Source organism: Mustela lutreola, chromosome 11 (genome assembly GCF_030435805.1).
Source record: "Mustela lutreola isolate mMusLut2 chromosome 11, mMusLut2.pri, whole genome shotgun sequence".
In the NCBI taxonomy this organism is placed as follows: Eukaryota; Metazoa; Chordata; class Mammalia; order Carnivora; family Mustelidae; genus Mustela; species Mustela lutreola.
This window is the reverse complement of record NC_081300.1, coordinates 34,897,750-34,925,591: the sequence shown is the minus strand read 5'-3', so window position 1 is coordinate 34,925,591 and position 27,842 is coordinate 34,897,750. Positions and strand designations below refer to the sequence as shown.

The window sequence follows — 27,842 nt, the reverse complement described above, 5'->3', positions numbered from 1 at the left end:
ATTCTGCAAGAATGGGACCCTTCCTCTCTGACCTCACAGAGCGAATATTTGTAGCAAAGAAGAAAGGTGGCAAACAATCGATAATGAAGCAAATAAGGCTACTTCCGATAGTGTTTTTGAGGGTTCCCTTCCCGAGGAACTGTCCTGCTCAGAACTGAGATGGCCCTGGGTTTCCTTCCAGCAGTTTGGTCCCTGGTACCAGGCGCAAGACCCCGGAGCTTCTGGAGCCTGCCCATAACTGGCATTTCTGGAAATAGCATCAGACAGTCATGGTGGCAGAAGTATTCCTAATTGGGAGTGCTGGCCTCTAAGGACCCCCCACTGGGTGGCGGGGACCTGATGACTTTGCAGAGGCTGAACTGGCCTCTAGAATCAGGGCGGTCCATTCAATGCGGCTCTGCGGAGGGCCTGTGATCTAGACCTGGCCAGTCAGAACTGAACGATTGGTTAAGGAGGGGGCATGTGGTCAGAGGTTAGCCAATCAGAGCCCATCCCTCACTTCGTAGAGGGGCTGTCTTTCTGCAGGCTGTCCAAGCCGGACCTTGTGATCTTGGAGTTGTGGTGGACAGTCTTTGGTCTCCTTAAGGGGAATGCAGCCAACCCAGAGGAGAATTGAGCCTTGCAGAGGAGAAAGCCAGCTGGGTCTGAGGCCAGTGCACTTTAGGACCTTTGGGTTTCATAAGCCAATATATTCCATTTTATTATTTCCTTTTATTTTATTTTATGAATGCTCAAGCCAGTTTGGGTTTTTATTACTTGGCCCAGTAGGGTTTCTCTATCCATATAATTTCATCACTTAACTTCTCTCCTCCCTTGGATCCCTTTACTGCCCAAGTATCCAGGGCTGGCCTCCAGACTAAGGAGGATTTCCTTTGTTGAGGCTCCAAGTTTCAGGCGAGGGCCCCCCCATCCCCTCTGCTTCCTGTCGAAGCTTGCTGTCCTTCGTTCCATCGCTTCAGGGCCCTGCCCTTTGCTAAGGTCATTTGCTGAAGTTACACGAGGCTTTTGTTGGCTAAAGATTGCTCTGGCTATTAATAATCCTGTGCCAGTTTTACACTTGGACTGCAGTTTCCTGTGCCATAATCTGTTGAGCTGGGTACCTGATGGTGGGAGTTCAGGTACAGTGGCAGGCTGCTGAAGAGGATCTCATAGAACATTCGTCCTAGTGACTCAGGTTCATTGGCTGGATGTTTCGTTCCTCTGCCTGTGGCTGTGGCCAAGGGCCAACTCTCCTGGCTCACAGTGAAGTACCTGGGCCTCTACCACTGTGAAGAGGTCATGTCCTTCTTATAAAAGGAGGGGGTAAGGTTCTGAAAGAAAAGCTTATGGAAACAGGCGTTCAGTTTGCCTCTGGAGAAGCCTGTGCTAGTCTGTGAGCACAGGGGGCATTGCTCTTCTCGTTTATAAAATGCAGATGTTTTGAAAACTGACTCCCTAGTCCTCTTCTCTCCCAGCACTGATGTCTTGGGTGAGGTGTCTGTGACTCCGAGTGGCCTGTGGGCCTTCTGTGTTTTAGAGTGGAAGTGTCCCCAGTAGTAGCACGGGGCAGATTTAAGTGGATACTTCTCATGTCATGTTTCACAATCCATTCAGAGTTTTCTTGCTCCCATCCACTGGTTTCAGGCTTGTTTTGTGACTTACTCATGTTCATTCTGCACAGGGCTGCACGTGGGAAGTGTGAGGAATCTAACTCCAGTGGTTAGCGCATCTGGGGGTCCAGTCCCAAAGTGGCTGCTTTCCAGCTAGCCAAGACCTTGAAAGAGATACCCACTACTCTGAGTCCCGTTTCTCATTGTAAAATGGGAGTAAGATCGCTTGGCTTTGCTCACAGTTAGTTGTGGCTTACATGACACTTTAGATGAGAATGCAATGAAAGGTAGAGGCTGTGTAAAAATATCAGGGGAGCTCTCAGCTTTTGGCTCGAGGAGGTCAACTTGCAACTTTCTTTAGTTATCCTGCATCCAGGTTCATCCCACGCCAGCTGCGCCTGCCATGCCACCCACGTTTGACCTCAAGGAGATTAAAGTAGTGAACCTGGGGTGCACTGTGGGAAAGTCAGTGCCAAGTCTGTCCTCAGTCCCCTGGGCTTGTCTCCAAAAAAGGTTGATGATGACATCGCTGAGGCAGCAGGTGACTGGTCAGGTCTGAGGATGACAGGGACCTGACCATTCTGAATAGACTGGCCCAGATTGACGCGGCACCTCCTGCCTCTGCCTGATCATCAAAGTCCTTGAGGAACTACCCCAGAGACAGAAAGAAGCAGAAGAGCATAAAGCTCAGTGGAAATACCACTTTTGATGCCACTGTCAGCATCGCCTGACAGATGCAGCACTGATCTTTAGCCAGAGAACTCTCTGGAACCATTGAAGGGATCCTGAGAACTGTACAGTCTGTGGGGTGCCATGTCGATGGCCATTGCCTTCTTGACATCGTAGATGACATCAACAGTGTGACGTGGTGGAATGCCCAGCTAGGTAGGAACTACAAAGGAAATTATTTATTCACTTATTTTTGAAAATGTCTTAATAAAAGATCACTTGACAACCAGGAAAAACAAATGCCAAAGGAAAGTGTTTAATTTCGGTAATGCACATGGGGAAACAGGGCTAGTCTCCTGCCATACCCGGAGAAGCGGTGATAACGTAGAGCTTTTTCTCTGACAGTGGGAGATGAGATAGGGACTCAGAGAGGGGAGGATATCAGCTGAATCTCACACAGCAAGTCTCGGGACTGTGGTTTGGTCTGTGGGCAGAGAAGGAGGCCCTCCTCCTGGTGTCTTGTTGGCTTGGTCTCCCCATTTTCAGGTTAGAGATTTGAATCAGATACAAAGCAAATGCTTAGGCAAGGAAAAAAATGTTTCGCCAGCTTGCTCCACAGGGAAAGAGAGTCCGTGATATGATATGAAGCCGAAAATAGAGTGCCCTAGGAAAGAAGTATCAGCTGCGGACTCTCTTGTGGTGGGTGTGGGGGCCTCCTCCAGGAAGATGGGCATTGAAATGAGAACTCAATGTCGGTCGCTGCCTGGTCGTACTGCTGAGTGCAGACGCTCTGGGCTGGGATTTGGAATCCGTGTCACTAGAAAGGGGTCCCGCTGGAAAGGCTCATTTAGCAACGCTTTCCTGCTGGGGTCTGTGGAACATCCTGACACAGTCCAGGGCTTGAACAAGGGCCAAGGATTTATCCAGAAACAGCAAGCCCTGTACAAAGATGATCCTGGATTTAGAACAGATGAAAGATACTTTGAGGGAGTTCAAAGAACGGGCGCATGCTCCCCGATGGCTGCTTGCTGGATATTTTGAGAGGCGACTGGGGCACGCTTTTCCTCCCAGCTTCTCCCAGGGGTCTTTTCCAACACGGTTTCTCTCCATTAGTATATTCCAGAGCTCGCAGGATTGGAAGTCTTAATATGGAAATTCCTGCGGCGATGGGAACAGGCCTTTCCCAGTTGGGGTTTGCTAAGGCCATTATTCTGATGATGTTAATGGTAATGATTAATTGGCACTAATGATGGAGATGGTGACGGTAATGAGGCCAACCTGGTTGGGTGACAGGAACGATGGAGAATGTGGGCACGTGGTGACGATGGTGATAATGGTGCTGATGACAATGGCAGGGAGCTCCGTTTTAGAAATTTGATGAGAAATCTAGGGGACAAAACTTGAACTTAATTTTTTGTCTGGCAAGTAGAGTGTTGGCAGGAAAAAAAATTCAACCTCTGGGAAAAAGGGAAAAAAAAAATCCCTTTTATGTATGGTCAGTTCTGTTAAACCAGATACTTGGTATCAAGTAGATCGGATCTACTGCACCTTGGCGCTGGCTTGGGTGGATTACCTAGTGAGCCCCGAGTAGCGTATCATGGCCACAAACAAGCTTGAGTAGTAACTGAAGGGGGTATTAATAGTCACAAGCAAAGAAATCTTTCAAATATTGGCTTAATACAATACAAAGGAGCCAACCAGTCTCCTGTTCTTGCCCTGAACACTGTCTAGAGAGAAGGGATGAGAAAAGTCAATCATCAAATTCTTCTTCAGGATCTGAGACAATCCTACTGCCTTCAAAGAGCATTTCATGTAAAGCTGTGGTTGCAAGAAGTCCTTCCACTTCCCTATTTCCACCCTTAAATCACGACATCCTTACCTTCCCCGGTCACTAGGCCCACCTGGTGAGATGACAGCATTTAAGCAAAGAAACTTTGAGGTCTAGCTGACTCCTGCTTGTGGCATTGATGGCACTTCCCAATGGCAGGGCACAAGTTAAGGCTCTCTGAAGCCCAGTAAACAAGGGGTGTGACACTAGTCCTGGGTAATCCTAATTTCACTTACTATCAAAAACCTTAAAAATAGATGACAAATCAAATGTGATCAGTTCCCATTAGGTAGAGAGAAACCCTGGCAGCATCAATCAGTTTTGGTGAGATTATGAAATGTGAGAAGCTTGATTTCAGAGCTCCTAGACTTCCCTTCTTTTGATTTTTTCCTTCTCTCTGAATGTTCTTGTTCACAAACCCATGCCTCATTTGTGCACAGTTGCCCCTCTAGTCCAGGGACAAACTTGCGGGAACACATTCACTAGGAGATGTTAGGGCAAAATAGCAAGAGGGCCACTGCTGGTTCTGCCACATTGTGAATGCGTGCTCCCCTCCCAGGGAATTTCTCTGTAATGAAAGAGCCTAGAGGGGAAAACGCTTACCCCATGAGGGCCTCTAGGATGGTGGATTAGCACAGAGAAGACCTTTTGCCCTTCAAACCACACCACATAGGTGGCACCATGGGCCAGGGCTTTGGCAATGATGGCCTAATGGGACTGAGGGGTCTGTCTGCCCTTTGGGGCCGTAGTTCTGTGGCTGGCCTCTTATTGACGGAGAGTAGGAGGATAACAGTAGCCTTCTAACATACTGATTGCTAAAGAGGGCCCATCTTTCCCTAGGTAGTGGCTTCTCCTGAGAAAAGGGCAAGCTCAGAGGCATCAGTTTTTTCACGGGTCTTCTTGTTACATTACCTCTTCTTTTATAGTGAATAAGCCTTTTCTGCATGCTGGATATTTGGAGGTATACCTGAAAGGGAAGTATGTAGAAGGAAGCAAAGTTCAGACTATGCTGGTTCTCTTAGGTTCAAGTTCTTAAGAAGACTCATTAGCATGCATAAGTTTGGAACTAAGGAATGCAGTGATGTTTAGGACTTTTCTTCATTCATTCATCCATCCATTCATTTATATAACAAATATGCATGGATTAATTTTTATAAGGCCAACAGATTTAAGATTTAAAGTGTTTCAGAAAGGAGATTAGTAAGACAGCAAAGAAAAAAAGGGAAGTGTGAGTAAGTTCCGGTTATCAATTGCTGTGTGACAACTCACCCCAAAATTTAATGATTTAAAATATGACAATCATTTTTATTTTTGTTTTTTTTTTAGAAGATTTTTGTTTATTTATTTTAGAGATTGAAAGAGGAAGAGAGAGAAAGCAAGAAGTGGGAGGGAGAGGGATGAGCAGACTCCATGCTGAGCCTGACGCCACAGGGCTAGATCCCATGATCCTGAGATTCAGACCCGAGCCGAAATCAAGAGTTGGACCTTTAATCGACTGGGCCAGTCAGGCATCCCAACAATCATTCTGTTGTTATAAAATCTCTCAAAGTTCAGAGACTGATGGGACTCAGCTGGGCAGTTCCTTCTCAGGGTCTCTCCTGTATTTGCAGGCAGAGAATGCATGGGATCAGTCATCACAGAGGCCTTTTCATTTGCATATTGGTGGCTGTTGATTGGAACATCAGCTAGGATTCTTAGCCTGATGAACACCTATACATGGACTTTCCATGTGGCCTGGGCTTCCTCATTGAATGGCAGCTGCGTTCTAAAAAAGAGCCTTCTGAGAGAACTGGGTAGCAGCACTATTGTCTTTTCTGTCCTGGCCTCAGAAGTCACATGGCCTTGTTTCTGCTGTAGTCATGGCCTTGCGCAAATTCAGAAGCAGAGAACACAGATGTGCTTTTTCGTAGGAGGAATGTCAGTAGCGAGGTAAGAAGAGTGTGTAGGATGAGAGGAATTGTTGCAGCCATCTTGGGAAAGACAATCTGCTGTGGGTAAGGTAGACCCAGCAATGAGTGGTTCTTGAATGAGTTCTTGCTGAAGAACTAAAACTGTCAAACCTTGGATAATTAGAGCACAATACAAGGAAGCACATGATCAAAGGCATGATTGGAGAGCATGGATAAGAATGGCTAAAAGAGTGTGAAGGATGAGTAGTTGAGTGAGGTCCAGAGGAGTCAGAGCATACTTCATGGAAAATGTAGGACTTTGAGCTAACTTTGAAGCCTGGGGAAGATGCATTGGGCCGTGTTTCATTTATAATCATTTTTGCTCCCACACAGAAAATAAATAACAAAATTATGATTCTTGCTAATTTTCCCTTACTGAGATAACTGCTTAGCTTTTCCATGATATCTCCCTAGTTTTTCCTCTGGGAATATACTACACATTTGGAATCCTACTGAACTTTTTAACTTAAAATACGTTGTAGCTATGTTTCTATTAGATATTCTTCTAAACTGTAATCTTGAGTGGCTCTACAGCAGTCAGTCATGTGATATGCTCTCACTTCCTTTCAACATCTTCCTGTTGAAAATGTAAGCTGTTCCATTTTTTTTTTTCCCCATCGCAGAAAACACTGTGATAAAAAACTTTATGCAGAATTTTTGGTGCTCACCTATCATTGTTCTTTTGGGAGTAATTCCTAACAATTGAATTACTGGTCAAAAGTTATTCACATTTTAAAACCTTTGGTGCATCTTACCACAGTGGTGTCCAAGGCAGGTTATGCTCAGTGACCATCCCACCAGTGTCTGAGTCCCTGTTTATTTGCAGGTCTGCCAATTCTGGTTGCTACTGGATGCAAAGGGCAGTTTCCTTTTTGGGATGTTCAAGTGGAACTTTGGGCTTTACTCTGATTTTATCTGATTATTATAAGAATAGCATGCTCTTTTATATTTCTTTATCTTCTGCATTAATTTTTCTGTGATTTTTCTACTTTAAGTACATTGCCTATTTTTCCATTGGCATTTTCCTCCTATTGATTGGTAACAGCTCTCTATAAATTATTAATCTTTTGTTTAACATATATGGTACGATCATTTTTTTTTCTCATTTGATTTTTCACTTTCCTTATTATTTGTGGTGTGTTTTTAGATGCAGAGACAAATATATATATGTATATATACATATATATATTTATATATATTATATATATTTAGCTTTTTTGTGGTCAAATCTAGTCATCTTTTTATTTTCATATTTTTCTTTTGCTTTTCTATATGAGAGGCTGTAGCCACAATAATAACAGGTTAATTTTATCTTGTTTTTCCTTTGTGTTCACATACACACTCACACCCACACCAGTATACCCACACACATATACAAAACATTGAATTCTTGAATCAATCTGGACTATATCTTTTTTTTTTTAAGACTTATTTATTTATTTATTTGACAGACAGAGATCACAAGTAGGAATAGAGAGAGAGGAGGAAGCAGGCTCCCCATGGAGCAGAGAGCCCGATGTGGGGCTTGATCCCAGAACCCTGGGATCATGACCTGAGCTGAAGGCAGAGGCTTTAACTCACTGAGCCACCCAGGTGCCCCCAATCTGGACTATATCTTATAATGTTCTGAGTAGGGGGCTCCTAAAGATTGTTCTCAAATATTTACCCAGTGGTTGGATGATAGAATTTACCTCAGTTCCAGCTCTCTGAAAGGGAGAAATGGTATGATTTTGGCTGAAGCAGAGGGTGACTGGTGGGGGTTGTAGAGGGTAGAGCACTTACATTCTGGAGAACTGGGGATGTACCTTGTAAGGGGAAGTACCTTGTAAGGGAAAGGGGAAGGGGAACAAGCAAGGGGAAGCAAGGGGAAGTACCTTGTAAGCATCAGGAATTACAGCTATGGTAAGAGGGAAATTACTTTTTCTGTTTCTTAATATATCTTGAAGACTTGCAAGGAGCCTGATATTGTGGGAAACATACATAATACTTCATTTAATGCTTATCACTGCCTGGGAGGCGGGTACTATTATTACCATCATTTTACAGATGAGGTGTTTGAGGCTTAATATGTGGTGGGGCTGGGACAGAGTCCAGTCTGACTCTTTTCAAAGTTCTGTGTTTAACCACTCGGCTTATTCATTGCTCTGTATAATTAAAGTAAGAATTTCAGAAAGTTTCTTCAGAAGCATTGTACAGGTTAGAAAAGAGGGGGGGATGATTCAGGTCAGGAGCTTCCGAAATACTGGAGGACAAAATGATGAGGTCTCTTCCCCAGTGGCATCAGGGAGTGGACGACAATGATGATGAGGTGGGGGAGAAGCCAGGAGTCAGCAGTACAAGGGATTGGAAGGGAGCTGGCTGAGTTTAGTATGCCTTCATTTTTGGCTCGAATTCTAAATATCCCCTTCAGGCCTTGCCCATGGTCTTCATCAACTGATCTCAGCAGTTATCATCACCTTCCTGAGACTTGAACAGACGTTTCCAAGAGCCAGATATTCTTGTATAGAGATTGAGAAGTGTGCCACAATTCTTTTTGTCCATCTGCCCAGATCTTTGAAGGAAGCGGTGTAACTAAGCGATTTTTTTTTCCCCCCAAGGGTTGGAACTGTATCTTCGTCCCTTCACTAAACAGTAATGAAGCATACAGAGGGCACCGTGCTTCTGCCCCGGGCGACCCAAAGACACATGGGAATGGACCCCGGCCGCAGGGAGATGAAAGCCAAGTGGATTTAGTCCCTTGCACACCCATAAGCATCAGAGAAGATGGGGAATGCTGAACCCCTCAAAAAAGGCATAGTTCATGGATTATGGGAGGTCTGAGAAGGGAGGATAATTCCTGTCGGGAGGGCCAGGAGCAGATAGAATCATGAACTAATAATTAGAGTCTAAGGCGGGGTCGTGCTGGACTTGCTAGAAGGAACAGATAAGAATCTCATGTCATGAGAACTTTCGTTCTTTGTTCGCAAACCCCGAGACCTGCCCTCCTGAGGACCGGGTGACTCCCCTGGCATTTGTACCTCCTCTTCCAGGCCCCTGAGGTGGTCTACTCTTCCATCACTGTGGTGTCATGCTGTAATTACAGGAATAGAAGCCGCTCAGTTGTTTGCTTTCTTGATGCATCTAAGACGTTCTAAGGAAGAGGATAGACGCAGAGGAATAAGAAACAAACTGCAGCTCGGTTCACAGAACATACATCTTTATCAAAAGAATGATGGGGGCGCCTGGGTGGCTCAGTGGATTAGGCCGCTGCCTTCGGCTCAGGTCATGATCTCAGGGTCCTGGGATCGAGTCCTGCATCGGGCTCTCTGCTCAGCAGGGAGCCTGCTTCCTTCTCTCTCTCTCTGCCTGCCTCTCAATGTACTTGTAATTTCTCTCTGTCAAATAAATAAATAAAATCTTTTAAAAAAAAAAAAAAAAAAAAAAAAGAATGATGGAACGGATGTTGCTTTTATTCTCCGCCCAGACACAACCGAAGTCCCAGTTCTATCGCGGAGTCTTCCCTAACAACTCAAACTACGTAGATCACCCACAACACTTATATTTATTTATTTAATCTTATTTATTTTTTAAAAAGATTTTATTTATTTGTTTGACAGACAGAGATCACAAGTAGGCAGAGAGACAGGCAGAGAGAGAGAGAGGAGGAAGCAGGTTCCCCACTGAGCAGAGAGCCCGATGCGGGGCTCCATCCCAGGACCCTGAGATCATGACCCGAGCTGAAGGCAGAGGCTTAACCCACTGAGCCACCCAGGCGTCCCACAACACTTATATTTATAATCCCGATTTGGATGTGTGGTTCTTGGTAACTGAGCAATCGTAATTAGGCTTGGGTCTGAGCACCCTACAAGACAATGGCTGAGGCCCCTTTGCCCCTGACAGAGAGAGAAGGATCTAAGGTGGCTGACTGGTCCTGGGTTGAATCCCAGCCCTGTGGCTCCTGACCATCCATTGCAAGCTGTTGCTGAACTTCCAAACAGCAGCTCAGTATCCCGTGGAAAGGGGATAAATAAGAGTACTCACTTCCCAGGGAAGTTAGGAGGGTTATGTGAGGTTGTGGAGCAAGAATTCAGGAACTAGGAGGGTTAATGCAGAATGAGGACAGCCAGATGTCCCAGTGGATGCACTTCAGTGTCTGCCCCCGAGTTCTGATAGGGCAGGACTGTTTATTTCCCCCTTAGGCTGGAGGTCCTCATTCCACGGTTGCTTCATTAAAAGGCTTGGAATGGGTCTTCCCACTTGTTACAGGGCAAGTGTATCCTGATGAATATGTTCTTTGCATTGTCACTTGAACCTCTTCTGAAGCCTTGGTAAGTGCCCCAGGTTTGGGACTGTGAGTTTGAAACTGGAAGCTGGTGAATATTCCCGCCTCCTATATGTCGATCAACAGAGTGTATGGCTCACACGGCCCTATCTGCAAGTTCTACTTGTTTGTATCTCTAACTTGACCGTGAGCTCCAGAAGGGAGGGGCATCCATTTTAGGTATCTTGGCATTCCCAGGATATACTGTAGAACTTGGCCCATGGCAGACAATCACTGAATCTTTACTGAATGGATCCATGCCCAAGGATTCCTGCCAAACATCTTTTTGGACTCTTTATTTTCTAAGTTATCTAAACTTCACCACAACCTCATGAGCTAGGCATTACCATTTCCTGTGTATTAACAGAGAAGCAGGAACTCAGAAAAGTTTACCAACTCACCCAAGGTCAAAGAATCACCTGCTTTCCTTCTTTATCTGTTGTCTCTGTTCACCCTTAAATCCTCTGTTCTCCGTTTGATTATGCTGCTTATTAACCATATGGCACCAGACGAGTCACAAATCCTATAAAGAATTACATTTTCTTACAATGAGAGCTGCTTCCCTGTCTTGGGAACGTTTTAATATTTTCTGGATATTCACAATCCTGAAAAATAAGTGACTCATCATGATATTGTTTTGATGAAGCCTGAAAATGGCTTGTCTATTTTTAACATTGAGTGGCAGTGACTAATAATACTAGGCTCTCTTATCCTACTCTGTGAAGAGAGAGAAGCGAAAGGTTGTGGGGATTGCACTTCACACAGCACCCAGGACAGAAATTGTCCAGTAGCCTCAAGCACCTTGTCCTGATGCTGGCTGTCCCACGCCATATCAAGGTGTATGTTCAGGGAACATCTACAGTGGTTGTCACCAGCATGCTTCCACTGCTACTGTTTTCAGTCTCATTTGGACATATCTCTGTCCAAAGCTACATGCTTTGTGTGTTTTCTCCCTTTTCTGGTACATTTCTGTTTTATGTTGCTTGGGTTCTAGCTCAGCATTTCCAGCCACTTACAAGTTAATATGATAATCAGCTTTTACCTTATTTTTTTGAAAGTGTAAATGAATTAATGAATGAATAATTAGATACAATGGGAGAGGAATTCAGCGTGTGTCCAAGTGTTGTGTTGGCACAGAAGAACAGGGAAGGCAAGAAGGGAGCTGCTGATGTTGCCTACATCAGGGTCTGGGACCTGAGGGAGACCCTGGCTTTACCGTTCACCAGTCATGAAATCTTGGGTGGGTTACTTACCTTTTCTAAGTCTCATTGTCCTTGTCTAAAAGGAGAAATATGGGATACCTCTATCATTTAACTATTACTGTTTAACAAACCACCCTAAAGCTCAATGGCTTAAAAATAATAACCATCTTTACTGCTCATGTGGCCAAGGGTCACTTAGGGCTGTCTGATCTAGTCTGGGTTTCACTCAGGTGGCTCTGTGTCTCTCATATTTCTCTCTAGTGGGCCAGCCTGGGCATGTTCTCATGGGGATGGCAGAAGTGCAAGAAGACAAGAAGAGATATGCAAGACCTTTTTTAGGGCCTGGATTAAGAACTTGATTAGGGCTTATATTAAGAACTTGATGCTATCATTTTTGCTAATATAATATTGGCCAAAGCCAGTCGCATGACCACACTCCAAGTTAAAGAGAGAGGAAACACACCATGCTTTCGGAAGGGCTCCCCAGTGGTTTGGATACTGCAGGTGGAGTGGAGGGGCAGTGAAATATTGTGCCCAGTAATGAAGTTTATTATACTCTCTTCCTGAACTATTGGAGAAATTTAAAAAGATGGTCCTTGTTAAGGTCCTTGCCTGGTATGCTGTGAGCATTTTACAGGTGGTTGGTAGGTCATATATCTTGTAAGCAATGCATAAATTGCATCTACTATAGTTGTTATAACCATTATTTGTTAGAAATGCAGACACTTGTTATTCCAAAGAGCAAGACTCATAGGGAGCTTACCTGGAAACAGTATGTGAAATAGGCTGTGTTTGGATGGTAAAAGGGGAGTTTACTCATTCAAGAAATATTTATTGAACACCTATGTGCCAGGCACTGCCCTAGGCACTTGGGGTACCTTTGAGAATGAAGCAAAGATTCCTGTCCACGTGGAGTTTACATTTCAGTAGGGGAAGATGTATGCATAAGCAACATAAAGATAAGCAACTGATCTAGTATGTTGATACTATGAAGGTTGTAGAGAAGGGTAAGGGGTTTGGGTATGATGCTGGGGGGGGGCAGGTTTCAGGATTCAGTAGGGTGGCTGGGTGGGCTTTCTTGAGAAAATGAGAGCAAAGGCTTGGAAGAAGATGATGGAATGGGTCAAGCAGAACTTGGGGGAAGAATATTCTAGGCATGGGAACTCCAGAGCAAAGGAACTTTGGTAGAGATGCAGAGTATGTTTGAGCAGCAGCATGAAGCACAGTGTGACTGGAGACCATGCAAGAGGGAGTGGAAGAGTAATAAGGGTTGAGGTTGGAGAGGTCACGAGGAGGGCCTGGTAGTTCTTTGTAAAGGCTTCAGTTTACTCCTAGTGAAATGTGTGCTATGTGCTACTGGAAGGTTTTGAATAGACACATGACTTGATTCTGATGTCAAATGCCACAAAACTTCTGTTTTTTTTTTTTTTAATTAATTTATTTGAGAGAGAAAGAGAGCAAGCAGTGGGGAGGAGCAGAGGGAGAGGGACAAGCAGAATCTGTGCTGTGTGGAACACCACGTGAGACTCAATCTTAAGACCCTGAGATCATAACCTGAGCCAAAATCCAGAGTTGGATGCTCAGCTTACTGAGCCACCCAGGTGCCCTGAGAGTTCTGTTTTAAAGCACGTGGCTACTATGTTAAGAATAGCATCAATAATGCAGGGAGGTTGTGAGAGCACCCAAGGAAGGAGGCAATAGTCAATTGGGCTTGGATGGTGACAGCAGAGGGGTGAGCATCTTGAATTTGGATATGTTTTGAAAGTAGAGCCAGTAGAATGTACTGAAAAATTAGATATGGGTGTGACAAAAAAGACAAGTCAAGGTTGATTCCATGGCTTTTCACTTGAGTAACCAAGATAGCACTGGGAGGGGAAAAATTAGGTGTTCAGTTTTGGACATGTTGAGTTTGAGGGGCCTTGTAGACATTCAAGTGGACATTTTCATGGAGGCAGTTGTAGACACATGTCCAGGAATCAAGAGAAAATCTAGATTGGAGTGACAAATTTGGGAGTCATTGAGCTCACAACAGTATTTGAAATCACGGACCTGGTCATATGAGCAAGGGGGTGATTTTTCATGAAAAGAACACTGAGGAGGTACCCCCAGGGGACTCAACATGTAGAGAGAGTGTGCGATCCTGAGAGGTGGACAGTGTGGTCAAATGCTGCAGGTAGGGCAAGTACAATGAAGATTGGGAATTGATGGGTGGATATAGAATGTGGAGTTCACTAGAGATCATGACAAGAGCAGTTTGGGTGGGGAGGTGTTTATAAAAGGTAGACGGGAGTGGGTTTAAGAAAGAAAGTGAGGAGAGGGATTTGAAAAAGAATAGATGATCCTTTGAGGAGGTCTGTTGCAGAGGGGAATAAAGAAATCTGTCAATGGTTAGAGAAAGGTGAGGTCAAGAGAGTTTTAATGGCAGGCATAATGGCATGTTTATGAGCTGATGGTAATAATCCAGTAGAGAGTGAAAAACTGATAATGCAGAAGACAATAGGAGAAAGGTTAGTGATATGGAAACCAACAAAGGAACTACTCAGGCTTTTCCGGCTTTTTACTCCTGGTGTTCCTTACCCCACAGGGATGTTCATTATGTTATTAAGATTCTCTCCTGTCGGATTATTGCATCAAGTCCCATCGGTGGTTTCAGTGCCACCATCAGCATTAGTGTTTCCTCTCTTGTTGTTTGTCATCCCTCTACTCAGGGCACAGCAGTACTGGGGCATTTTTCATTTTCTAAATACGGAACCCTGAACCATTTCCCAGGCTTTCCTTTGTGGCATGGACAGGACAGTAAGAAAGCAGAATTGGGCTCCCTGACCTCAGTCCATGAGGACATGTAGACAAACTCTGTTTTAAAACACCGAGGCTGTATTCAGACAAACTGGGACCAACCGCGAGAGAAAGAGATAAGGAGGCACAACGGCTTTGGAGATTTTAATAAGTGGATCAGATGAGTGCTGTTCTATACAGAAGCAAATTGGAGGTAGTGTATTGGGAGGGGTGTCCTCTCTCCTTCGTCTGTGGCTTCCCACTAAAGGATCTTACTTTTTTTTAAAATTTTACTGATCTGACATCCAGATCCTACCCCACAGCCTTCCCATGATCCTCTGGCCCTGTTTGAAATCATTCTCTACGTCCCAGGTGCTGTTTCTCCCCCAGACCCACATGGGTTATGAACTTTCTGAAGGCAAGGTCTGTACTTCTCATATGCACCAGGGCACTAAGCTCCTTTCCTGAGCAGGACAGTGGATTGATAAAATACTAGGCAATTCTCAGATGGGGGATGGCAGGGATCAGCTAGGAGCAAAGCCTATGAACTGGAAGAGGTTTCAGCCCCATCTTTAAGTAAGTTGGCAGAAGGACAGAATGGGTCTGATGAGGAGATTTCATTCCAACCTTCTGTACCAAATGTATAATATGGAGGCTGGAATGTGATCTTCGTGATCTATTGATATATTAGGGGTCAGAGTTCTCTCTTCTGTCTAGTCAGTCTATACCTGGCACATGGTGGTCAGCCTCTCTGAAGGGTAGTTAGCTTTCCTTCTCCGGGGACAGTCTACTGGAGGATAGTGGTTACTAGCTAGGGATACTATGGATGGGCCTGCTACATTGCTGTAGATATTCCTTAAGGACCCTGTTGCCTTTCTGTGATGTGCCCAGCCCAGACGGGTGGGTGAGTGATAGCTCCTACTGCTTCCCCCCACCCCATCCCTCAGTACCACCTAGCCTTGAACCCTGGAATCCTAGGGCTGCTGCTCACCTGTCCCGAGTCTGCAGCTGACTTCTACATTCCAGGCTGCGCACTCCCACGACCCCTATCTGAGGCCTGGGACACAGGGGACAGCTATAGGGAGTGGTGTCAGGAAGAAGACAGAAGCCATCTTTCCACCACACCCAGTGCACAAGAGGGTAATTGTGCTCTGACCCCGCTGATTCCAGGTGTCACATGAGTGAAAAGCCACTAGCAGATGCTTGTGTCTGGGTCAGTGAGGTGCATCTTCTTTTCTGTCTATTTCCCCTCTCAGTATCATCTCTAAATGTTGGTTGATACCTACATCCACACTATGAGATCATAAGACTTTGAACTTCATTAAAATGCACGTATCCTGGAAAGAAATTGATATTTTTGTCTTTTTTGACTTTTTTGACTCCTGAGTGTGCATAAGTATGTGTCAGTCTCCTGTTGAGGGGAGGGTCCTGAAAGGTATAGTATCTTGCTGTAGGAGAGAAGCAGCAAGGGGAGGAGGAGAGCCCAGAAAGGAGTTGGGGGCGGGTACCCCTGAAAGAATGTTTTACACTCCGCATTCTGTGGCGGGCGAGCTGTATGCACCTGTTGCTCCCCCGGTCTCCACCCCTCCTCACACAGCAGCTCCCAAAAGGCCTTCAGTCTCCAAATGACACCCTCATCAATAAGCTTGCATTGCAAAACCACATTTTGACAACACATTTCCCAAATTTAGTCCCCTAATCCACTCCCAGAATATATTATGCTTTGCACCCAACAGATGGATTAAAAGCTTAAATCTTCTGCTTGTTCAGAAACTAACCAGAAACCAAAAATACAAACACTCACACCCCTGCAGGTGTGAGTGCAATGGTGGTGGGGGGGGGAGGGGTGAAGCAGGCGTGTACATAAGGAGCAGGGAGGGTGCACTTTGGGGAGGAGACAACTGTGGCAGACAGTACGGAGAGATCAGGGCATCCTCTGGGCTCTCAGCGGGCTTGTGAAGGGCATGCAGCTGCTTTTTCCAGATCCCTGTCAGCTCCTCTGATGAAGGGCTCTGTGTGCTAGGAGGGTGTGTATGGTAGTATGAGGTCCAAGGTACGAGTCTGAATCCCTGAACGTGGGGGTTCTCAGGGGATCTCGGCCAAGCTCTCTTCTACATAAATGAGGAGAAAGAGGCCTGAACTGGGGCACCAACCCCACAACCTGCCCACCCGCCCCCCCCGCCCCTCCAGCACCAGATTCAGAACAAGATTCTGGACTCCAGCCCAGAGCTTGCTCTCCTCTGCCAGCTGCTTTTGGAGCATTGTGTGCTTTGAGGGTTTCCCTCTTTCTATTTTCTGGGGGTCCCACGTTACCATCATATAGGAGACCACATCTCATCTCCCCTTTGTGCATAAAATCTTCTGAAATCTCTGTGAATAGAGATTATTTTGAAGGCCTGTGGGGGAAGGAGCTGCATGAGAACATGGGGTACTAGGGGACATTGATGGGGAATGCAAGGGAACACCCCAGAACTGGGTCATTGGGGGAAGTAGAGAAGATCCCTGGGGTTCCATGAAAAATTTCAGAATCCCTTCCCCATTGTCTTATTTTCTCCTCATCATTGAAAAATGGCTCAGAATGCAATAAAAACAAGGTGTTCTAATTAAACAGATTTGTTTACATGTTGTGGCATGAAAAACTAATTCAATCTGATATACTGTACATTGCTGCTATACTTTTTCCCTTTTCCTTTATATAAAACTGCCCATTTAAAAATAGTGTTGTACTTAAGCATCTTAAATAGTGTCCTTGATTAAAAGAAGATGAGCAATTTTCTAGTTCCCACAGCTTTCAAAGAATGTGTCGATGGGGTGGGAAAGAGAGCAGCTGGGGGCTCCATGATATTCCTCTTGACATTTCTCCTGACAGTTCTGGCCATTTTATGACCAGAAACATGTGTGATATTGCCAGACCAGAGCCTTAGGTGAGCTTTCTACTGTGATCGAAGCATAGAGGCCAAGGGGGCTGGGAGCAAGTGGTGGCCTGCTCTGGGGCCCCTGCACCTGGGAAGGAAGAGGGGCCATCAGCACAGGTTGGCAGTGGCCCCAGCACTCTTACACAGTCCCAAGTGTCCTGGGGGAAAGCTCACAGAGAGGAGTTGGTGTGGAGAAATAGAAGAATATTTGTAACATTGATGATTGTCATAACAAAAGCAACGTTTTGTAGGAACAAGTGGGAGGATTTTAGTTATTATAAAGTAAACTTTCTATCAATGGAGATCATCCAAGAGAGGACCCAGATGAACCTATGTCATCCCCCCTCTGGGGATGTCTGAGCAGAAGCCAGCCTACCAGCTTTCCAGGATTTTCTGGAAAGAGTCTTTATTTGGCCTGGCTAGTTTCTTCCCACTCCTAGATTCTCAGAGCTGGTAACAACCTGGCAGCTTTTGGAGAACTGGGACTCTGTCTTTCTAATCCTTAGTCCTGTGCCTTAGGCAGTAGTGTGTGTGTGTGTGTGTGTGTGTGTGTGTATTCGTAGATATGAATATGAATTGGGAGCATCTGTTCTGGGCATGTTCCTTGTTTGTTCTGACCTCCTTTTGCCTTCATCCAAGCTGTTCCCTTCACCTGAGAAACCTTCCTCCATCCACTTATTCTACTAAAATGAAACCAATCCTTTGAGCCACTTGGACCCACACTCACCTTCCCTGTGTTTTCTGCGTATTCATTTTTTACATTTGTGCCCAGTTCTCAGCCATGTTACGCAACCATTCCATGGTTCTACTTGGTTAATGCCTTTTGACACAGTCTTTTCCCCCAATTATATTGTGCCTTCTTTTCCTGTCTTTTCAACAGCGCTGTGTGTTGTTCTGGAGAGTCATGAGTGGTAATAAGGATATCTCCACTCCTCCCTCCCTGCTTCTTTCCCTCCCTGCTTCCTTCCTTCCTTTCTACTCTGTCCATTCTATGAGTGTCCAATAGACATATCACCTGAAAGTTCTATGGCAACTCAAACATGAATGGGGTGGGATTTCCCTGTGTTGTTATGTGCTCCTGGAGAATATCTGCCCTGAGTGTTAATTTGGGGCTTGGAGAGAGAAAACCCTTGGATCTGAGGGGGAAGGCAGCAAGCCTGCCAGAGCAACACAACTTCACCTTGTGGTCTAGCGATGTTACCTCTTTGCTTCGCTCCCTCCTTGCTGTTTTCTACCCTAATGCACCCTCTGCCACCCAGACAGCCTCCTTGATTAGTGGTCAAGATAAAAGTGGGGGAAAAGGCCTAGACTCTCTTTGAAGGTAGAATGGCTCTCCTGGACCTCAGCAGTCTGTATCTGCTCAGTGGGACAGTGATTTCAAAAATAAAGGCCACGAAGGGGAAAAGGTGCTCCCCCAGTTTACCTATAAGATCTCCTCTTCACATGTAGGGTCTAGAGAGGGCTTCTTGGCATTCCAGATTCTCATACCCAAGTATTTAATGGTTGTGCTGATTTATTTCTTCAAAAAGACTTGCTGAGATCTCACTGTGTGCTGGACACCATGCTGGGTGTTCTGATGTTCTATCCCATAATTCAGAACATTTGGTCTAGCCTAAAATTCCACTCTTCTTCTACCAAGCCCAGCTAAACTAGCATTCTCATCGTACAGCGCCTTCTACTGGTCTCACACCAGTATCCTGCCTGCAAACACTGGTTCCCTCAATGGGATGCTTTCTTCTGACCTACTCAGACTCCATGTTCTGAAAACACTATTATAATGCTTGTATGTTTCTTGTCTCTCCTGGCAATATAGAAAAAGGCCTGGTTATTTCTTTTTTTCTCATATCTCCTAGAACTTCTTAGAACATAGGTACTCAAACAAGTGCCTGTTTAGGGACAAATGAGTCATTACATTCCCAAGGTCAGGGTGCTGGGACGTGGGCTTAGAGTTAAACTTCAAATTCAGAGAGAGGGTTCAAGCCTTTCTCTTTTCAGGGGGCTGTGCCATCTTGATCAAGTCACTGCCCTTCCTAACTTGCCAGACAGAAATGATTGTACCAGTTCCTGTACTTCTCTAGATCTCACTTTCATTCTAAAAAAAAAAAAAAAAAGTGGAATTATAGTAGTGATTTTGTGAGGATTCAGTAAAATCTCATATGACAAAGCATCTCTCACTCTACTCATTTGAATTAAATCTGGAGATAAAATTAGGGGCCCAGTACTGAAAACTTACAAGCTGATTTAAAAATATGAAAACTATGTATATTTACTACCATGGCTAATAGATATCATTTGTTGAGTACTACATAGAAGAGTTTTATAGATATCTTATTGAATTTTATGTAACAAGCACAGATAGCCCTATTTTACAGAGGAAGAGACTAGTCTTAAAGGTTAAAGAACTTGCAGGAAGTCACAAAGTGAGAAAGTATCAGGGTCCAAATTTATACTCAGGGCTCTGCTCCGAGATCAGAGCTCCTGATCCTGGCTGTGTGTCTTGCCTCGATGGGGCTTAGGATGCCAAAGGTGTCTCTAGGAATTCACCTGTCCCCTTTCATGTGTGGGTGGACCTGCTTGTCCCATACTATCTCCGAGAGGTAGGCTTCTACTCTGGAGCTTTCCTTCAGAGCCCTCAGGGCTGGAAGGTGTGGACAGCTGACAGGAGGAGAGAGGAGGATTTCTTCCCTTGGTTATAGCCTCAGCCTCCAGTTGAACTCCTGGCTTTGTCCTAAGCTCTAGGAGGGAATCCTGATAAAATCTCAGGGATGTAGATGGTCACCAGAAGGTCCGCCCAGTGGTACATATACACAGGGGAAGGGACATGGTAGGATGTCCAGGGATTTTGGAAAGAGGTTCATCAAAGTAGCTAGCCTGAGTGTAAGAATGGCAGGAATTTTATAATAGGAGCTTGATTTTATTAGTAACAGATTGACTCTGACAAAACACAAATTCCTTGGTGTCAGGCTGAGGCAGTGTAACATTTTGAGTATAACCTTGTGCATGGATCTTAGCCCCTGGTTGGTATTATTGGGGCTGGCAGACCCCAGAGCCAGAATAGACCATAAGACAAAGCTTGCTTTAGGCAAGAACTCATTTTTGTTGGAAGGTGGACTAGTATACACCAGAGGTTCAGGGATTGTTCAGACTCTGGATAAATTCTTCTGAGTTCAAAGTGACACCTACTTAGATCTCAAGCAAAATTAGGTTCCAGCAGAACCCAGTGTCCTAACCTCTGTGAATCTGGAAGAGCAACAGGGCGTTAGGGAGAGGAGAGTGTGAAGCTAAAAGTAGAGACCAGGGTCTGGGACTCACAGCGGGGAGATGTAAGTCTGAATAGAGCACCTGGGACACACTCTCACAGCACCCACAGAGGGCACAAAATGAGTCCGAGGGGCGGTACAAGTCACCCTCTCCCCTGTGTTTAAGGGGTGCTGACCCACAGAAGCTGGACAGGATTAGAGCTGCTCTGAGGCGTGCTCACAGACTGAATACCATTCTCAGAGAACAGGAATCAGAATGAAGGCACAGGCCTGTCTGAGGTTCTCTGGCAGAGGGAAGGGGAAGGGATAAGGAGGACAGACACATGCAGTCCTCACACAGTCGTCTGTGTTCGCCACCTGCTAGTCTGGTGGTTAAGCTTGTAGCTCTGACATTAGACCACCCTTTTTCTAAGGTCACTAGCTAGTTGTGCTTATCTATTATTACCTACGTGGTTCTTAAGAAATAATCCATTATTGGACTGCGTGGGCTCAGCTGGGTGGTTCTTGGGTCTCTTGTGGTTGTTGACATATGGTGTCTGGCCCTGGAGTCAACTGAAGGCTCAACTTGGCTGCATGTCCAAGATGGAGGCTTTACTCACTCACCTGGTACCTCAGTGAGGATGGCTGCCGTGGCTAAGGCCTGGATGAGCATCATTCCTTTCCGACCTAGCTTCTCTGTGTGGCTAGCTTGGACTTCCTCACAGCATGTCAGTGTTGAGGTAGCTGGACTTCTCACTACTGGCTGCCCTCCCTGAAGGACGTATTCTAGGTGGCTTGAACAGACACTGTAAGGCTTCTTGTGATCTAACTATCAGTGTCACAACAGCCGCTCTTCTGCAGCTCTCCTGCCGGTCAAAAGCAAGTCAGACCCAGCCTAGGTTCAAGAGGCTGCATCCACACAGTGGTGTGCACACCGATGGGGCCATTTTGAAGACTAGTTACCACATAACATACCAGCTGTGTGAATAATAGACAAAATGTAGAACACTCCAAGCCTTGGATTCCTCAGCTGTGGAATGGGAAACTATAATGCCTAGCTTCCCAGGATTGCTTACATATTAACATATAGATGCCACAGGATTCCCATAGTGACCGGCACGATGGAGGGGTTCAAACACAGTTGGCGCTTTTGCACTGTCTTGGCTGAGCATTTGATTTTCTCTCTAGTATTTTAATACATCTGTGTCTTGTTATCCTAGCCAGGCTGTAAGCTCTTTGAGGTCAAAGATTATCTTATAGCTTTCTTTAAAAATTTCTTTTCGTTACCCTCTATAAATACTGAAAGAATCTGAGTAGTAAAAAAGAGAGAAGAGAGCTGGGGACCCTGCAAACAAGCTTGGGCATCTTACAATTTTCTCTAGGCTCAGCAGAGCACCCAAGCTCTTGGAGATCTGACCTTTGCCTTTTCTGGAAAAAAACTAATAAGTTATCCTAGATTGTAGAGGGGGCATTATTAATCTAGTTAATAGATTGCACTGTTTTTATGAGGGCTTTAGCCCATTAATTGTTTCCATGCGAATGGAAGCCGTTAATTACAAATTAATCTTATCTTTTTGTTAAGGCAGGGCCATCAGTGCCTCCACTTGGCAATACTTGTTGGCACTTGATTTGAATCAATGCTTATACTTGAAAGTAATAAAACTGCATTTCTTTAAAGATAGTTAATAAATCAGATCTTCATTAATGCAGATAGGCCAGACCCCCTACTTGTCTAACTTAATGAGGTTCTAATTCATTACTGTGATTCATGTGTCCCCCCCTGGGGATGGTGGCCAATAGGGCAGGGCACATAGTAGGCAGTTCATAAATTCTATATTTTCCGGGTTCTCCCACAGTGGGAGGCTGTCCACTAGTCTTTCTCTGGATCATGGAGCATCATTTAGGTCCTCACCAGCCTCCGTATCATTTTCCAGATGGTCCTATGGGACCTCAAAGTGGAAATATGACCTCCTAGCGAGGGCCAGAGCTGGGAGGTCTGTCTTCCTTAATTAAGAAAATAAGGGTGGGGGGCATCAGAAGCATGTTGGGTTAGTGTGATGGCATATTTAACTGGTGTTTGGACTCTGTTTGTGGCTGAAACAGTTGGATGGGGACTGTCTGCCCTCTTTGAGCCATCTACCTGAGCATGGTGTATATGCAAACAGGCAAGGGGACCCAGATTTTTCCCTGGGACCCATTAGAGATCCATTTCCCAGTGATCACTCTAAACCATTTCTCAGTCTGTTTCTTTTTGTGGGCAGGTTTCCCTTTGTAGGTGAACTGGTTATTTCTCATCATATTTATTGCCAGCCTGGGACTGAGCCTCCACCTACCTCCTTCCAGCTACTGGGATCTCAGGAGCCAAGCCCTGGCTTCCTTTGTTTAAGGAACAAGTGCGGGCCAGCAGGGGCCGGGGGCTTGCCCATGCTTGCCCATCCCTCCCCATCCCACCCACCGGCCTGGCACCCCGAGGGGTCCAGAAGCACAACCAAAATATGGGGTGGGGTCTGCAAAAGTGGGTGAGAAAAGGGAGACATGGCTTCTGTTTTAGATCTGGGGAGCCGGCAGCGTGATGAAACGCTTCCCTCCGTGCGGCTGAATTCATTTCTTTAAAGTTCCACTGTGCACAGAACCATTTGTTTCCACATTGTTTTTATTAAACAAGAAAGGCGAGCTTTATTACTGCGCAAATGAAAGCAGCCGGCAAAGACAGATACTTCCCAGATTCTTATTAATCTCCAAGAGTTATGGGGCCTCTGAAGTCCCACAGAAATTAACATACTCCACAGAATTCTCTAAGCAAGTCGCCCGGTGCTGCTCCTCTCCCCTGCGGGCAGTGATCGCTGCCCTGCCCCAGCCAATCCGGGGAGGCTCTCTGGACCTGTCCGCGGCTCCCACCCTCCTATGCTCTCACATGACACCCACCATTTCTTGGGTTGCATGTGTGCTAACCTCATGCTTCAGTGCACAGTCCTGGATTGATTTGTACACCTATTCTGGGCATTGTCTGGAAATGTGGATTTAGGTGTCGTTCAATTCACTTCCATACACAATTAAATATGTATGGATTATTTACTATTGTAGTATGGGAGAGTCTTGACATCTGTGAGATTATATCCTGAGGCCTCTGTGAATCTCAAACGCATGAAAAACACAGTCATGTATAATTCTCTCTCTCTAGAAATGCAATACAGCGATCACTCATTCATTCTACAAATATTTACTCAGCACCGTCCATGAGTTGGCCAGAGTACTCTTTACCCTCAGATGGGGAGGCTGGGAAGTCATGAGAGAGTTTGAATGAAGGAATGACAGGATCTGTCTTATGATTTTAAGTACAGTAGCCACTGTGTTAAGAACAGACCCTAGGGGTCAAAGACTAGAAGTAAGCCAACTCGTTCAGAGGATGTTGCAACAGCCCAAAGGAGAAGGGGTAGAATAGGGTAAGCACGTGGTGGCAAGCAGAGGAATTCAAGACATGGTAGGAAGATACAGATGACACGTCCAGTATCCGCCCTCCCACAAGCACAGCAGTTCTCCCCCGTGCAGAGGCCCCTAGACTCCCTCATCAGGTGCATCACTCACCCGGCCTTACTGGGCCCTGAATGGAAATCAAATCCCAGCAAAGTGCTGGCTTCCTGTTATGTCCTAGGATGTTGGGGTCCTTTCAGGCTGTCAAACATGGCATAGTAGAATCTGTGAATATGAGGGTCTGCTATATCTAAGATTTGGATAGCACATATTAATTTAAGCATTTTCAAGTTGGTTTCCATTCAAGAAGTAAAGTAGCTCAAGTGCTAGTTTATAGGTGAGAAGCAAAGGCTTTGAGAATGTAGGTGAAGTTTTTCAAAGTTACAAGGTAATTAGGTCTCAGGTTAAAGCCTGTCTCTCCTGCATCCAAGTGTAGCTTTTCCCATGGTTACGATGTGTGAACTTCTTTCTGTGACCCTGCTCTGCCCCGTGTGGGCATTGGTGAGGAGGATAAAGCAATGCCACGGGAGATCTGGTCCTTGTCCTAGAGGAGCTAAGAGTTTCCTTATGGGTAAGACTCATACACACGCAAATCTTAAGAAGGAATGTGTTCCAGAATGGCACCATTTAGAGTTTAAAGCAGTGTTTGATCAGATGGTAGGGTTGGGGTTATGACTATAGGTACCCCCAGCCCTTAAGAAGTTCATCCCCATGGAATGTTCCATGACAGAGGTTCCAAGGGGAGGTGTCTATAGGATTAGGTTGTGTCTATATGTTTGCCAGCCAGTCAATGTGGTTTCACAGTTTTTGCTCTCTCATCTCATGTTCCATCCTTCCTACCCAAACCATTTGGCTCAAGGGAAGCCATTGACCATAGATCATTCGAGATAGAAACCAATCCAGAGCATTGTGAGGACTCCCCAGAGGGGCTCTGAGAGATCCCACTTGTAAAGATGGGGAGGGTGCCAGGGCACAGGTGAATTAAAAAGAGCCAGTCTGGCTCCTTCCAGGTAGAGCCCAGGAACAGAAGGGGGGCTTCTCATCCTGCTCCGGGGTGGCTGCCTGGTGCTGTTGTTTCCTTTGAAATGGTCCCCCTTGCTGGAGAGCACATCAGACCCTGAGCTCTGTGCAGTACAAATTGGAGTGGGAGTCAGAAAGTTTAGGACCCCTCTGTCCCTGTGCCTGGCACTCCAAATGAAGGCTGAGCCAATGCTAAGTTTCTAATAGCTCTCTGCTTCCCTCTGTCTGGGGGGCTGAAAAGAAATGAGGTGTGTGACCTGTAGGCACTTTGGCCCTGCAGTCTTAACCTTTGGCCCAATGCATGGCTGTCCATCAATACATATATTATCCAGGATGAACACGTGGAGGCCCCTTTCTCAGGCATTGTCACAGTTTGGGAATGAGATTATTAGAGTCTTTCCAGGGGAGCATCATGGAGGAGATTGGGGGCTGGCATGAGGGGAGGTTCCTGGCGCAGGGTTCTGTTGGTGAGTGCAAGTCTGGGTGGGATACATGGTGTGTGTGTGTGTGTGTGTGTGTGTGTGTGTGTGTGTGTGACTGGTGGCTGAAGTAGCATCTAGGATTCCTACGGGATCCCAAAAACCAAGCAAGATTCTAGAGATCGTTTGAAGAGGAAGACCTCAGAGACCAGTTCTCTCTTCCTACATTAAGCACATCCCCAAGCCCTCTGAGTCTTGGGGCATGATCAATTGTAGCTAGTGGATTGGCCAGGAAGGACTATCCGACAGTGACATTTGCATATGCGGCCTGACATTTTCCTTCTCAGTGATTCAATTTTTTATCTCTTCATTTTTGCTTATTGTTATAGTCCCTCCTGTGCATTTAGGTCGTCCATGAATACAGGCAACTCAGCTAGTCATGCAGGCATTCTCTCTCTCTCAGTGCTGGTTGTTTCCCCAAGGCCCCCTCTTCTCTTCCCTTTTCTTGTTCTCACATGAGGGCACCACACCAGTGTGGTGCGGCCTGATTCAGCAGATGGGTTTCCTGAGAAGGACTCCCCTCTGCCTCAGGTACACTCTGCTCCCCAGTGGTGAGAGTATATGCATATGGGGTTCCAGCCCTGGAGCAGGAAGGAGAGGGCACTTGGAAAAGGCCAGAATGATGGGGACTCATGCCCCATAAGAGAGACTGGAGAGAAATGTGGGCTCAGCTGGCCCTCCCGGAGCCCAGTCTCGGTGCCGGACCTACCTCTGTAACTTCTCCCTGCACAGGACTGCTGAGAGGGAGACAGAGATGGGGATGGAGGTAGCGGTGCCATAGCTAGAGAGGAGGAAGTAGGGAGGAGGAGGGGAGGGAGGAGGAGGAGAAGAAGATGGAGAAGGGCATGGGGAAGAAGGGGAAATGGAGGGGAAGGGAGAGGAGAGGGAAGAAGACATCTGGAAAATGCTTTGAACCTAGAATCAGAACTTGTGGCTTGAAATCCAAATTCCATATGTACTAATGTTCAAAGAACTAAACAAATTGCTTCTCTCTCTGAGCTTGAATTCTTCCCTGTGGCATGAAGCATCATATCATATCCTGCCAATCCAGCAGATCAGTTGTGAAAATCAAATGAGATGATATATGTGGCATAGCGTTAAAGTCTGCTAATGCAAATAAATGCATGTGGGTGTGTGTGCAACGCACACGTATGTGTGTGTGCCCCTGCTCCTGATCAGCACGTCATTATAATTGTAGCATCATCCTCTGCAGGTGCCACATTGACTTCTGCACCTTTGCCCTCGCCAGTACCATCCGGGATAATCTTGCCATTTCTAACCATTGCCATATGCATTGATCAGAACCATTTCTCCAGCATCTGCTAACTAACTCCTCTGGCTCGGAGGTATTCCGTCATTGCCCATTTACCGCCCATACCTCCTTTCTCTGGATTGCGAGCCCGGTGATGGGAGAGAACTTCTCAGGAAGGGCGGCTCCCCAGCCCTGCCCTGTCCTCCTGTCTACTTGTCCGCTGGAATTGTGCAGTTTTAAATGTGAGCACGGGAAGGATGCTGTTATTGGCACATTTGGCATCTGTGGTATTTTTACATAGTGCCCCATGGTGTGGGTGAGCATGTGTGCAAAGAGGGCAAAGACAGGTTTCTTGTTGGGCCAAGCTAATAATGGATGGCAGACACAGGGCAGGGCAGTGCTTCCCACTTCTGTCCCGGCCTCCGATGGAGAGCGGGGCCTACAGGGCAGCTTCCTGCCTTTGCTCCAGAGACAACAGCGGCAGATTGGAAGCCCAAAGCTGTCGTAGCAAGTCAGGCTATTTTGAGAGGTGTTTCTTGACTGTTTAAGAAATAGTGGCTGAGAGAACAGAAGGGAACACCTTTCAATCCCCTGTTTACTGCCTTTCAGGGACCACAGGCCATGGTGGCACGCCTCAGATCCTGGGACAGCGACGTGGAGGTGGGGGACGTGTGGTGACATCATTACGTATTGGCTTTGCTTCGGCGTTTGCCGTACTGCACTCAGGCGAGGAGGGAGCTCAGCCCGGGCTGAGCTCTGGGCCCGTCAGGAGCCCAACTACTCTGGACTAGTGGCTGTGCCCTCTGATCTGATCTCAAGCACACCCTAGAACTTTCTCTAGTTAGTCTCTCTCTGTGTGTCTTGTAGTCCCAAGCAGTTTCTAACAGCCTTAAGGGTGGAGCCTATGAAATACTGTCCTGAAACCCATAGCCCTAGCGTATGTGAAGTCTTCTCTGGCAGCCCAGTGAACTGATACGCACACGGAAGGGCCATACTAGAAACATACAACACAGGCACTTGGCCAGGCGCCAAGGATTTTACACACATCACTCCATTTAATTACCATAAGAGCGCTGTGTGGTACATACCCTGATGAGCCCCAATTTATAAAGGAGGGCAGGAAGGCAAAGGGAGATGGAGTAACTTCATGAGGG

General features: G+C 46.0%; 1 pseudogene; it reads left to right on the top strand.

Moving 5' to 3' along the window:
- The first annotated feature begins 1,869 nt into the window (after window positions 1-1,869).
- LOC131810945 (large ribosomal subunit protein uL11-like) lies at window positions 1,870-27,479 on the top strand (annotated as a pseudogene).
- The last annotated feature ends 363 nt before the right edge of the window (window positions 27,480-27,842 follow it).